This window comes from Peromyscus maniculatus, chromosome 11, assembly GCF_049852395.1.
Source record: "Peromyscus maniculatus bairdii isolate BWxNUB_F1_BW_parent chromosome 11, HU_Pman_BW_mat_3.1, whole genome shotgun sequence".
NCBI lineage: Eukaryota > Metazoa > Chordata > Mammalia > Rodentia > Cricetidae > Peromyscus > Peromyscus maniculatus.
In genome coordinates this window covers 95,124,254-95,136,409 of record NC_134862.1, presented here as the reverse complement: position 1 = coordinate 95,136,409, position 12,156 = coordinate 95,124,254, and the positions used below count along the sequence as shown (strand labels likewise).

At 42.2% G+C, this 12,156-nt stretch overlaps 1 long non-coding RNA gene across 1 annotated transcript in view; it reads right to left on the bottom strand.

Moving 5' to 3' along the window:
- Positions 1–558: 558 nt before the first annotated feature.
- LOC121821388 (uncharacterized) overlaps positions 559–12,156 on the bottom strand; it is a 55,581-nt gene continuing 43,983 nt past the window's right edge. Inside the window, exon 3 of the long non-coding RNA XR_013043489.1 lies at positions 559–687. This is a non-coding gene — a long non-coding RNA (uncharacterized LOC121821388). The remainder of the gene's footprint in view (positions 688–12,156) is intronic.

The following is a 12,156-nucleotide window of genomic DNA, read 5'->3' as shown; positions in this document are numbered from 1 at the left end:
AGTATCTGCAATTGAACATTTGACACAGGAAATTCAAGTCCTGCCTGTTGTGTTTTCTAGAGGCCAAGGTCCCAAAGACAACATCCAGAGAGGACACTGAGGACTCAGTAGCTCTGCGGTCCTGTGTGTCATCATCCCAGCATGACAAGTGTGAAGAGTTCTGAGGCCTTAATTGTGGTGTTGTTTTTGGAGATGACTTCAGTTTCTGCAGCTTTGGCTTTCTCTAGGATCAGAGCCATGCTCCGTAGCGAAGGTTGCCAAACCAAACTTTTCCCTGGGTTTGAGAGCACGTGTTTACCCACGTGCAGACCCGAACCCCAGTGTCCTGCTGTAATTGCATCTGTAAAATCTCTTTCTCAAATATTGCTCTTTGCCTCTGTGGAAAAACGGCATCTTTGGCTAAAAGGACAAGGAGGCAAAGGTCCCCCTTGTCCCCCCACACCACTGAGGGGTGGCATTTAAAAATGGAAGTGGCTTGTGTGACCTGCTTCTCTTTGGCTTTAAAATAACAGTTTGTAGATCTGCATTTGTTTTTAATTCTTGGCCTTGTGACCCTCTGCTCCTGTTTGACTTGATAAATTCCATCTCGCCTTCCACAGCCCAGGATTCAAGCCTGAACGCTTCCTGACATATTTCATCAACCTGGTTTTAGGTAAGTCTCCAGTTCCCAAGACTGGGAATTTTGAACTGCAAAGAAGAAAAGTACATGTCAGTAATATTTTACCACTTCCCTTTCTCATTTTAAATGATTTTATGGGAGTTTAATGCAATTGCTACTCACAATTAGGCAATGGAGTGAATATAACATAAAACAGACCCTCTGACAATTCCCAAACTGGGGGAACTCTAGGATGTTTTATTTTCTTGTGGTTGTTCCATTCCAAACTCTGAGTTAACATATAACAGTGAGAAAATAAGTCTTATGACCGCCTATTTAATCTATGCAGCAAGCTAAGTGCATATGGGTGTATACATAATGCCCACAGCTTATGATAGCTAATATAGAAAACTCACTGAGAACGCAGAAATGGTTAGGTGAGCTGAGAATTATTGCAAAGCATACAGGGATAACCTCATGCTATTTGCATCCATGAGTAAAGAAACAGCTCTGTAGAAATACTTTTTGTTTTACTGCATTTGTGTGTGTATGTGTGCACACACACGTGCATGCAATGGCTTGCATATGGAAGTCATAGGACAGCCTTCAGAAGTCGGTTCTGTCCCCTCACCATGTGTATCCTGGAGATTGAATTCAGGTTATCAGGTTTGGTAGCAAGTACCTTTAACCATTGATTCATCTCAAGGGACCCATAGGAACATTTTCAGAGTCAAACAAAGTGGTAGTAGATTATGTTAGAGACGTGACAATAGATGGACTAAATAGTAGAGACCTGTCATCCTTGCTACTCAAGAAGCTGAGGCAGGAGGATGGCAAGGTAAGCTACTGTGTTATGAAGTGAATTGAAGACCAGCCTGGGTACGGACTGTGGATAGTGTCTCTGCAGTGTCTTCACTGGCCTCTGTTGATGTATACAGCCTGGTGTTTCATCTCCTTGTGTATATATCAGGTCTGCAGGAATAGGGCTCTGCTCTTACCTTTCATTACCTCTTTAAAGGTCCGGCCTCCTAATACCTTCATATTATAAGTTAGACTTCAAATTATAGGTATAGACTTAGCCTACAGTTGTGAGAATACACACTTGCTATAGTGTTTAGACTATCTAGTTTTCTTTTTGGTCAACTTAACATTATCAAAACATTATCTCAAAATAATGTCAATTCTGTAAAATTGGTTCATGTGCAGCATGTAAATATATAACAGATAAAGAAATGTAATGAATGTATTGAGGGGGAAATACATTTGTCTAAATGCTTTCTTTCCAAAGTAATCATTATCCACATCTAGCAGATGGCAGCATAGACAGATGTATGAAATCAACATTGAATGACAGACAGATATGTAGATGATAGGTAAATAGTAGACAGAAGACAGATAGCTGGATTGCAGATAGATGATGAATTGATGACAAGAAGATAGGTTAGTGGCAGATAGACAGATGGGACATGATAGGTAGATAGATGATAGATGATATATAGATACATGATCGATAATAAATAGATTATAAGTAGATACATACATGACAGGTAGAAGATAAAATGATTGGAGGACAGATAGATGGATGATAGATGATACATGGAGATAGACAGATAGGTAGACAGACAGATGCAAATAGATGGACAAATGATAGATGACAGGTAGGTGATGAATACATTATAAAAATGATAGCTAATTCCACAAAATGTACATATATGCTATTTTTATTAAAAGAATAAATTTACTATTTCCTAAACTTAATGAAAGAAGAAATGTAAAAACAAAGAAATTCTGAAGATTTAAAGAGTTACTAAATGGCCTCTGCACAGCATGTGTTACAAGGTTCCAAAAGAAGCCTGGTGTGGTGGTATACCCAAGTAATCCCAGGTGACTGAGGCAGGAGGATTGCAAGTTCCAGAACAGCATGGGGTACATATCAAAACTCGGTATCCCAAACCAGCTATTTACTAACTTCTGAAAGACTAACTCTAGTATTTTAAGTAAGCTGAAAACTTTTAACTGACTGTGTTCGTATATAACGCCATGTTTTAGGCTTGGTAGTGTTTCTCAGTGTTTTGTGAAAGGAAGCAAGGGAGGTCCATGATTTCAGACCCCTGACTTCCTACCACATAGCTCTCCCCTCTCTTCATTGCCAATGTTTACAACAGTGGCACATGAACGGAAATTGTATTTCTCACAATCATGCAGGTTAGAGATAAATATCCTAAAATCAACAGACGACATCAATCTACCTGGGATCTCTTCAATTTCTGAGAAAGGACAACATAATGAATGCCATTTGTAATTGAGTTACTTGTGTTCAGAGGCAAGGCATATGGATTCTCTGGTTTTTTCATCGATACTTTCAGAATGCAGTACCACAGTTGGGAACAATCTACCAGACTTTCAGGTACTGGGCATTGAACTGAGGGTTCATGGCCGGCGAGTACTCTACCACTGAGCTATCAACAACACTTGCTCATTTTAAGCCATCTCTTTAAGTGTTTGCCAGTCTGAGAAATCTTGTTTTATAAAAAAACTGTTTTGAAATAGTTAACTGAGAAACAGTCAGAGTGTAAACACACGAAGTCCGAAGGTAGCTGTAAGTCTCACGGGTGCTTCATTCGGTAGCTCTACTTCAAGACACAAATAATAGACAAGTTCTTCTTTCTAGCTAAGCACAGATATCACTAGTATTTCTATCAGCAGATTTATTTTAAGCAGGCATTTTCACCATTCCTGTGAATTTACCAAATATTTATGAGCCTCTAACTCTGAGAAACTACTTTAAATGCTTTGTCCTCCTTTAATCTTCATAACCATAAGCTATATAGGGATGGTTACCATCCCTGTCTCACACAAAAGAAAATGGAAGCTTGGGGCATTTAAATAACTTTCCCATGGTTACTCAGACTATGGCAGAGCTCATTCAAACCCAAACCCCAACTTTTCCCATCTTACTTTGTGGTCTCTTAAGAACACACATATGTGCACCCACACATATAAGAACACACCTGGCAGCTAGACAAAGAACTCTTTCTGCTCCAGGCCTTGAGTTTCTATAGAACCACATACACTCTTCAAACCACAGCACTTATCATGATTCATTGTGTTTTCCTTTTATGGTCCCATTTTCCCAGGAGGCCTGGGAGCTCTTGAAAGTGGGTTTCATGCCTTATTCATCTTTGTAATGTCTCTGGCACATACTGCCAGTCACATGGAGGACCGTCATAAAGGTTGGGTTGCACTTAACTCTTAGCTGTCACTGGTGTGTGTGTGTGTGTGTGTGTGTGTGTGTGTGTGTGTGTGTGTGTGTGTAAAAGGAAACAAGAGATTCTGGAGGCGTTTCTTCAGAGACTCCTACTTCTGTTCTCCCACCCTCTGCCTTCGGGTGCTAGCATGTGGAAGGAAAAAAAAACTACAGTGGTTTTATGTTCAGTATCATAGTGCACAGGAAATAAAGGCAAGCTTTTCACTTCAGAAATCGTGAAGTTGGAGAAATGGGTCCAGGGAAAAAGATGGCAGTCCTGGACCCCTGGACTATGGGAGGAAGTAAAAGTGGATTGGAGGGTGGAGGCTGGAGATGGGGCAGATAGTTCTTCTGTTTACACTTACCAGGAGTCAAGGATGGAAGTGATGTGTGTGTGTGTGTGTGTGTGTGTGTGTGTGTGTGTGTGTTAGCTTAGGCCATGTCCACAGAAGGAGAATAAAGGAAAAAGAAGAAAACCTGTGGTTCTGTCAGCAAAGAAGATTCAGTTAGTACAACGGCACTTCATTGGAGAGTTTCCCAGAAATCCATGTGAACCAGGCGCCATGAGGATGAGTCAGAGACATGGTAGGTCAAAGAGCAGGAATAATGGACATGGGCTGGGGAAATGGCTTGGTGGGTAAAGTGTTTGATGTGCAAATTTGAATCTTCAGGACCTACGTAAAGCTGGACACAGTAACCACCATTCCATTGTTCCTGTAGAGACAGGAGAACCAACCCAGGATGCTCCTGGCCCTGCCAGCCTGGTGTGCACACTGCAGGGAAACAAGAAAAGGTCTTGGTTCAAGCAAGAAGACAGAACAATGACACCCAATACCCGAGGTTGTCATCTGACCTCCAGAAATGTGCTGTGGTTTATGCACACCTGTACACACACACACACACACACACACACACACACACACACACACACACACACACGGAGAAAGAATTAAGGAGAAACTTCGGAGTTTATTAGATGCTCTGGGCTTGGATAGGCTAGGATGAGGAGTTAGCATCTCAAAGTGAAGTTCTTCCTGGCAGATCTGAGGGCCAGGCCAAACTGGGATGTGGTGTTCTTTGATACAGTCCTCATAGTGCAAAAGGACAACCACAGCCAGGACAGTAGCCATGGGGCTAATTTTAGAGATGAGGATATGCTTTGAATGGGGAAGAAAATCAGGCGGGAGACACAGACTTTAAGGAAGGTCAAGAGAAAGTGGCAAAGATGCATGTTGGTACTCCCCTGATTTTAACAGTGTCTTTTTTAGGGTTTCTATTGCTGTGAAGAGACACCATGGCCACAGCAACTCTTATAAAAGAAAACATTTAATGGGGTGGGTTACAGTTCAGAGTTTCAGTCCGTTATCATTCAGGTGGGACCTGATGGTGTGCTGGCAGACATGGTGCTGGAGAAGGAGCTGAGAGTTCTACATCTTGTGCAGGCAACAGGAAGTGAACTGTCTCCCTGAGTGTGGCTTGAGCACATGAGACCTCAAAGCCTGCCTCCACAAAGACACACTTCCTCCAACAAGTGCACATCGACAAAGCCACACCTCCTAACAGTTGCCACTACCTTTGGGACCATTTTCTTTCAAACCACCACACACAGTTACTTGCTGGTGTAGCCCTGGATTCTTCTCCCACAACAACCAAGGCCAACAGGACTCAGCTAGGCCAGGTGTCTGCAAGAACATGGCAGACAAGTTCAGTTGTCTGAACAACTTTGAGGACTAATTTAGCTGCTACCACTTCCTTCCACAGCAAGGCAGACAGTGTGATATCACTAAAGAATCTTTGATTATAGGGTGTACTTATAAAAAGAATCCTACTTTAAGAGTAAAGGACTATAAACTCAAGCCACCAGAAAGCCAAAGATCCCATGCACGGTGTCTTTCTTATCAGGCATAAAAGCTGGAATATTATGGAGTTCATGCATGTGGATGTTACTGCTAATGTGTCTAAGGATGTGCTTATCCATGAAATTATATCTCACTTTACTAGTAATGTTTTAACAGAATGGGGAAGCATACAGTTTTAGGGAAACAGGCCCAGGAGTCATTAAAGAGTGCAGCATACTTTGAAAATATTGAATCACTTAGACAAAAGAAATACCAAAGCTTTAAAACAAAAATAATGGCTTGATTTTTTGTATTTGAAGCTCCCAGGTCCAACGGAGCCAGCAATGATTTGACAAAAGACCTATAGGTGAAGAGCAAGTCCCTGACTTATTCAGCTCATTTCCATAGACCTTTCCTTTAAGACAATGTGCAGGTTTCTAGTTTTTTTCCCCCAGAGTCACACATGAACTATGGTTGTCCATGAAGGAAAGTATTTCTCCAACCTGAACAGAGTGGTCTCTAAGTTGAAACAGGCAGCTTGATTAAAATGCGCAGAAATTAACTAAAGTAAAAATGTCCATGAGTTCATGCTGCTGTAAATAAATGGATTAACTTAAAAGTAGGTATGGTGATTTAAATAGGAATGGCCCTCATAGACTCAAGTGTTTGAATGTTTGGCCCATAGTGAGTGTCACTACTAGGAGCTGTGGCCTCGTGTAGGAGTAGGTGTGGCCTTGGTGGAGGAAGTATGCCATTGTGGAAGCGGGCTTTGAGGTCTCAGATGCTCAAGCTAGGCCTAGTGTAGCTCAGTCTCATTCTGCTGCCTGTGGATCAAGATGTAGAATTCACAGCTCCTTCTCTGCCTGCATGAGGACACATTTTCTTGGCATGACAATATGGACTAATAATAATGGACTAAACCTCTAAAACTGTAAGCCAGCCCCAATTAAATATTTTCCTTTATGAGAGTCACCATGGTCATGGTGTCTCTTCACAGCAATAGAAACCCTAACTAAGACAGGAGGTGAGCCTAGATAGCTCTAGTCTCTAAGACTGGATTCCAAAGTATGCATGCAGAATCCTGACCCCTACAATGTAGAGTGTACTCCAGACTCCTTAGGCATGGATGCACAGGTAACTGTCTCCCACTGAGCACAGTATGGAAAGGGGAAAACACTACGTTCATTTGGGGAAAACCAAGAGACACCACCTCAGCCATGTGACCAAAGGGTACTAGTAGAGGTAAATTATGACAAGAGTTTGTGTACCTGACATTATTTTATACAAATGAATATTTTTCCCTGCAGCATGACCTAGCCATTACAACCACAGCAGTTGTGTATGCTTGCCCTGGGTCCACAGAAGTCAGGCCCTTCTAGCAAACAGCTACTGAAGGGGAAAGGGATCCATGGATCCCTACCATGTTCTGCTAATCCACTGGCAACCAACAGATGGGGGTGGGGAAAATGGTATCTAGTCATGTACCCACTGTTGAGCCCACCAGGCTATGATGGTTAGTTCTAAGCTCCAGGCACAAAGATGGCCCTAGTGAAGCTCTGTGAGACATTGAACTAGTAAATAGGCAGAAAAGATTGGTAATGGGGTGTTGGAGGGAAATGGTGGGGAGGGTGTGACTAGAATATTAACTTAGGTACATAGGGAATTGTGAAGTCATAAAATTTGCTATTAAAGAATGAGGTAGAGAGTGATTGAGGAAAACATCCTATGACCTACTCACACACATGCACATGCACACATATCTATGGACACATGCACACACGTATGATATGGATTCACAACATGCCCCCACGGTTGTGCATGGTTGTGCATATCTGGTGGGACCTAGTCACTTCTGCCTAGTCATTTCCAGGTCAAAACGTCTCACATGACCAGGACCCCTTGGCTTTGCATGGTGGCGTAAAGTGCGCAGCAGTGCAACCATGTGATCTATGCACATGCATGGAATAGCCACATGGGCCTGTGTGCGCAGGCGCGGCCCAGCCTTTATAAGCTGGCGCCGTGATTTCCTGTCCCACTTCACCCATGTGTCTTTCCGCAGGCCTGTGCACATCTGTCCCTCTCCCTTATCTTAATAAAACTCTTGTTAGTGGATTCTGTCGTATTTTGTGACGTTTCCACGCAGGGTAAGAGCACCGCAAAAAAAAAAAAAAAAAAAAAAAAAAAAAAAAAACAATAACGTACACACAAGATATATACAGAGGATGAGCAGGGCCACTGCACTGTAGCTCATTCATATGGGAGCTCACAGGAGTAAGCATATGTAGTTTGTGACACTCTAGGGAAGGTTTACAGAAAGGGACAAGGAGCATAGAGATGAGGGCACACACATCCTATAGAGAGATGAGGGCACACTCATCCTATAGTTCTAGTTGTTAGAGAATCCAAATTTTAAATCAAATCTTTGGGTAGATATTTCATAATGAGTGCATGTATTCTAATCACCATTTACTATACTGGCAGACACAGCTTTCCAGTTGTTTTTCTCTCTCTTATCCTAAATGGCTGTGTCAGTGACTTTCCCTTCACTGTGACAAAATACCCAACAAGATCACCTTATGGGAGGGAAGGTTTGTGTCGGCTTATGGTTTGAGAGGCATGTTACACATGGCAGAGCCGTGCAAGTGTGTCTGGGACTCCTCAGATCCTTACATAGCGGGGAGCAGAGAGCTCAGGCCACAAGCAGGGCCACACTATAACGCTCAAGTCCCCATTCCCTGCTCCCACTGACCCATTTCCTCCATCAAGACCCCAATTCCATAATGTTCTATAAACACTCCAAACACCTCACTCTCTGCGACCAGGTGTTCAGACAAGTGACACTCTAGGGAGCATTTCACATTTAAACCATGGCAGTGACCCTATATAATAATAACTATCATACATGCAGTTATTTGTGTGGTCCATCACCCACCTCCTCTCCCCATTTCTCCGCCTTAACAATTCCTGTCTCTTTACTATTGTTTCCTGCACCTCTTTCTTGCACACCAGTGTTTCTAGAGCTGGCCAGGAAGCAAGAGAGCATGCAGTACCTTTGTTGTAGCTATGTTTGCATCAGTATCTACTGAGCCAGGTTCTAACACAGTGCTAACGTTGTAACCACATGCTAGCCTGCCTTTCCAGCCATGTTCCCTATTCCTCCACAGTAGTGCACTGTGTGTCACACAAAGCCCCTACTTGTTTCCATGCCCATGACTACTGTATTCGATTTTTGGTTTCTTTCATTTTGACCTTGTTCTTCCATTCATTCTTTTTTTGATGCCTTAATGCTATTCCCTACCTGACGAGTTGCCATGCTAGTCTTTCTTCTCATACCTCTGTTGTTCACTGTTCAGGAAACCTAACAGATATTATCAATCTACAGCTACTTCCAAAAGAGGTACCTAAAGATTTCATGGCAAGTGAGTCTGTAATTTAGATACTTATGGGCTACAGTTGCATTGACAAAGGAAAAATAGACATATAGTCAAGATATGATTATCTGATAACGACAGAAAAATAAGATTTATAAACTGAGACAACTCAAAACTGTTAGCAACTTCCAATATTAGCTTCTATCACAGAGATTTAGTCTTGGCAAGATGTACATACAATTAAGCAGCTGTCTCTCCTGGGTCCTCTGATAGTAACAAGATAAAAGCTTTGGCTCCTTTCCCATATTCTTTAGCAGTCTTCACTAATGCTTCTGTCTCCCCAGAGTCTGGTTGGCCATCTGGGTTTCTGGTAGCACACTGCTACACACAGCCATTGCCTCTCATGTCAGCAGAAGGAATGCTAGTCAGCTCTGCTCTCCTGTATTGCAGTTGTTGGATCCTCCTCTCTCTCTCTCTCCCCTCCCCTCTCTCTCTCTGGTTACCCCCTCATTTGTTTAAGATCACAAAGTCTAGAGGTGGAGTTCTGAGGTCTGATTACTTGACTAACCATAGCTTGACTATGGTTCTATTACTGAATTTCTGTAACCATAAAATGGAGATGATATTTCTATCACAAAAGGCTGATGCGAACACATTGAATATGTGGAGCATTTGGAAAAGCATACGGAAAAGCAGGAGTTGCTGTCTATACTACGGAATTGTCCTCCCAAAGTTGCCTGAAACTGGGACATGTGTGAGAGAGAGGCATTTTAAGCTGTCACATTAGTTATTTTCCTAGTAGGGATGACAAAGAACTAGTTATCATAGTTAGCCATCACACCTAGGTAGTTATCATACTGAGTAGGTATGACGAAATACCTGATAGAAGTAACCTCAGGAAGGAAGGGGTGACTTTAGCTCACAGTTTAGAAGGCACAGTGCATCTAGTGGCGAAAGCATGGCAGTGAAGAGACTCCATCTGTGGCAGTGGGAACGTGTGTCATGGCTTGTTCACATCCTGGTTGGTCAGGAAATGGAAAGCACAGGATCAGAAGCAGGGACAGGGGACAACCTGCCTGCCAATCTGCTCCTCCACCTAATTTGCCAACCAGGCACTGCATCTCAAAGGTATTACATCCATAGCCTCCCCCAAACAGTGCCATCAAATGGGGGGGGGCAAGTGTTCAAACCCGGGAGCCTGGAGGGGCTCCTTGAAACCTTTGCAGCCAGCATCCCTCAGCTGATGGAATGGAGTCCACAGGTTGAGAGTTTGCAGTCTGGATAGTTACAGGCTGGAAGCATTTCCCCCCTCTTTTCTCACATGCTTCACCTTCATAAGCAGTCTCTGTTGTTGCCTTTGAGGAGCTCAGTCTCACTGCAGTATTTGAGTACTTTGTAGGAAGATTGCATTTATTTTCTGAAAGCTTTGAAAAGTCTCTATGTGTCTTGCTATAAATCTTGTGCTCTTCCTTGTTTGAAAATCTGGTCAGCTTTGGAAATGTAGAACTCTGGGCTCTTCGATTTCAGAGATCTTCACTGAACTTTCCACTGGTTATTATTGATATTTTGGATCCTGAGATTGTTTTACTGTTTCCTGGGTGAGTGTGTTTTATTGCCTTTTCTTTGGGAAGCCAGGTCCTTGGGGATCCAGAGCTTCCCTTGGACCACATCAGTCATTCATCATTCCAGCATCCAAATTGGTCTTACTCTTGTTTCATCTCACTGTCCACAGAATTTTATCTTTATTTGGTAGAGGTACAAAGTAGTAGCCTCTGTGTGATAGCATTCCTGAGATTGGTGACATCTATCACCTCACCTCTACAACTTTTCTAGACTAAAGCAGATCTTTCAAAGTCTTGTTTATCCTTTTTGGCCCTTGTCACTGGGCCAATTCCTTGAATTGCTCATTTCCCTTGAAGTTATAGTTATTTATAATTTCACAAGTTCAATAGTCCATGTCTGTCTAGGTTCTGAAGCTCATGATACTTCTGTTCTGCTCTCTCCTTGGTGAATCAATTTTCTGAAAGGGAGATGCTTTATACCATAGAACAGCACACCCACCTTCTAGAACTTGACCCAGTAGGCTCTGCCTTCAGATTCTATATAGTCCAAGTCTAGGACTTTCTTTACACTTGACCTGAAAGTCAGGAAAAACTAAGCACAAGAACAGTGTTGGTAGAGGCTCTTCTGGAGACTCCTGAAAAATTTCAAACTATAGTTTGTGCCACCCACAGCATGATTTTCTCTAATGTAGACTTAGCATCACTGATGGACAGACAGTTCAGGGGCTCAGGGGCTCAAGACAAGACTTGCAGCTGCCTTATTTACCTTTTTTTCTTCAATTATATTGTCAGTTTCTAAGTTCTACCTTTGTAGTTCTCTGGATGCTCCCCTTTATTGTAACTTCTATAGTTTCTTTGGTCATGAATGAATGACCAGTGCATATGTGTGTACAAAGTAATATATAGAAACATATATACTCATAGGTTTTTTGTTTTTAGGTTTCATTTTTACATTTATTTATTTATTTATTTATTTATTTATGCACATGAACATTGGTGGACAAATGAAGGTCAGAAAAGAACCTGAAAAGTTGATTTTCTTCTTTTATCTCATAGGTTCTGAAGATTGATCACTCACACGGCCCTTGGCACCTCTGGTAATTAATTCATTTTGTGAAGTAAAGACGGTGAACCCATCTGAAATAATTGAAAGAATACAGACAAACCTTCTGGGTGATTTTAATACCTTACACTTTTTAATGAGCATGATGGTTGCAGTATGTGCTCCTTTGTCTTAAGTCAATACTGATGATATGTATGTTTATAAATCACATCTCAAATTACCAAGGTGTTTTGCTAAGGGTGTGCTTCACTATGATGGGACAATTGAGCGCTATTGTTGGGGATAGCGTCATCAATTGAGAGGATTCTAACATTACTGTGAGTCTATTCATCTGGGCTATACATTCCCCTCTCACACCATCCAACCTCTGCATGAGGAGCATTACCAACCATGTCCAGGAAGCCAAAAAGGAGAGGAATCAAGCGCTGACTATTCTTTAGTAGACTTCCACATAACCTCTTATTTGGGGTGTGGCTC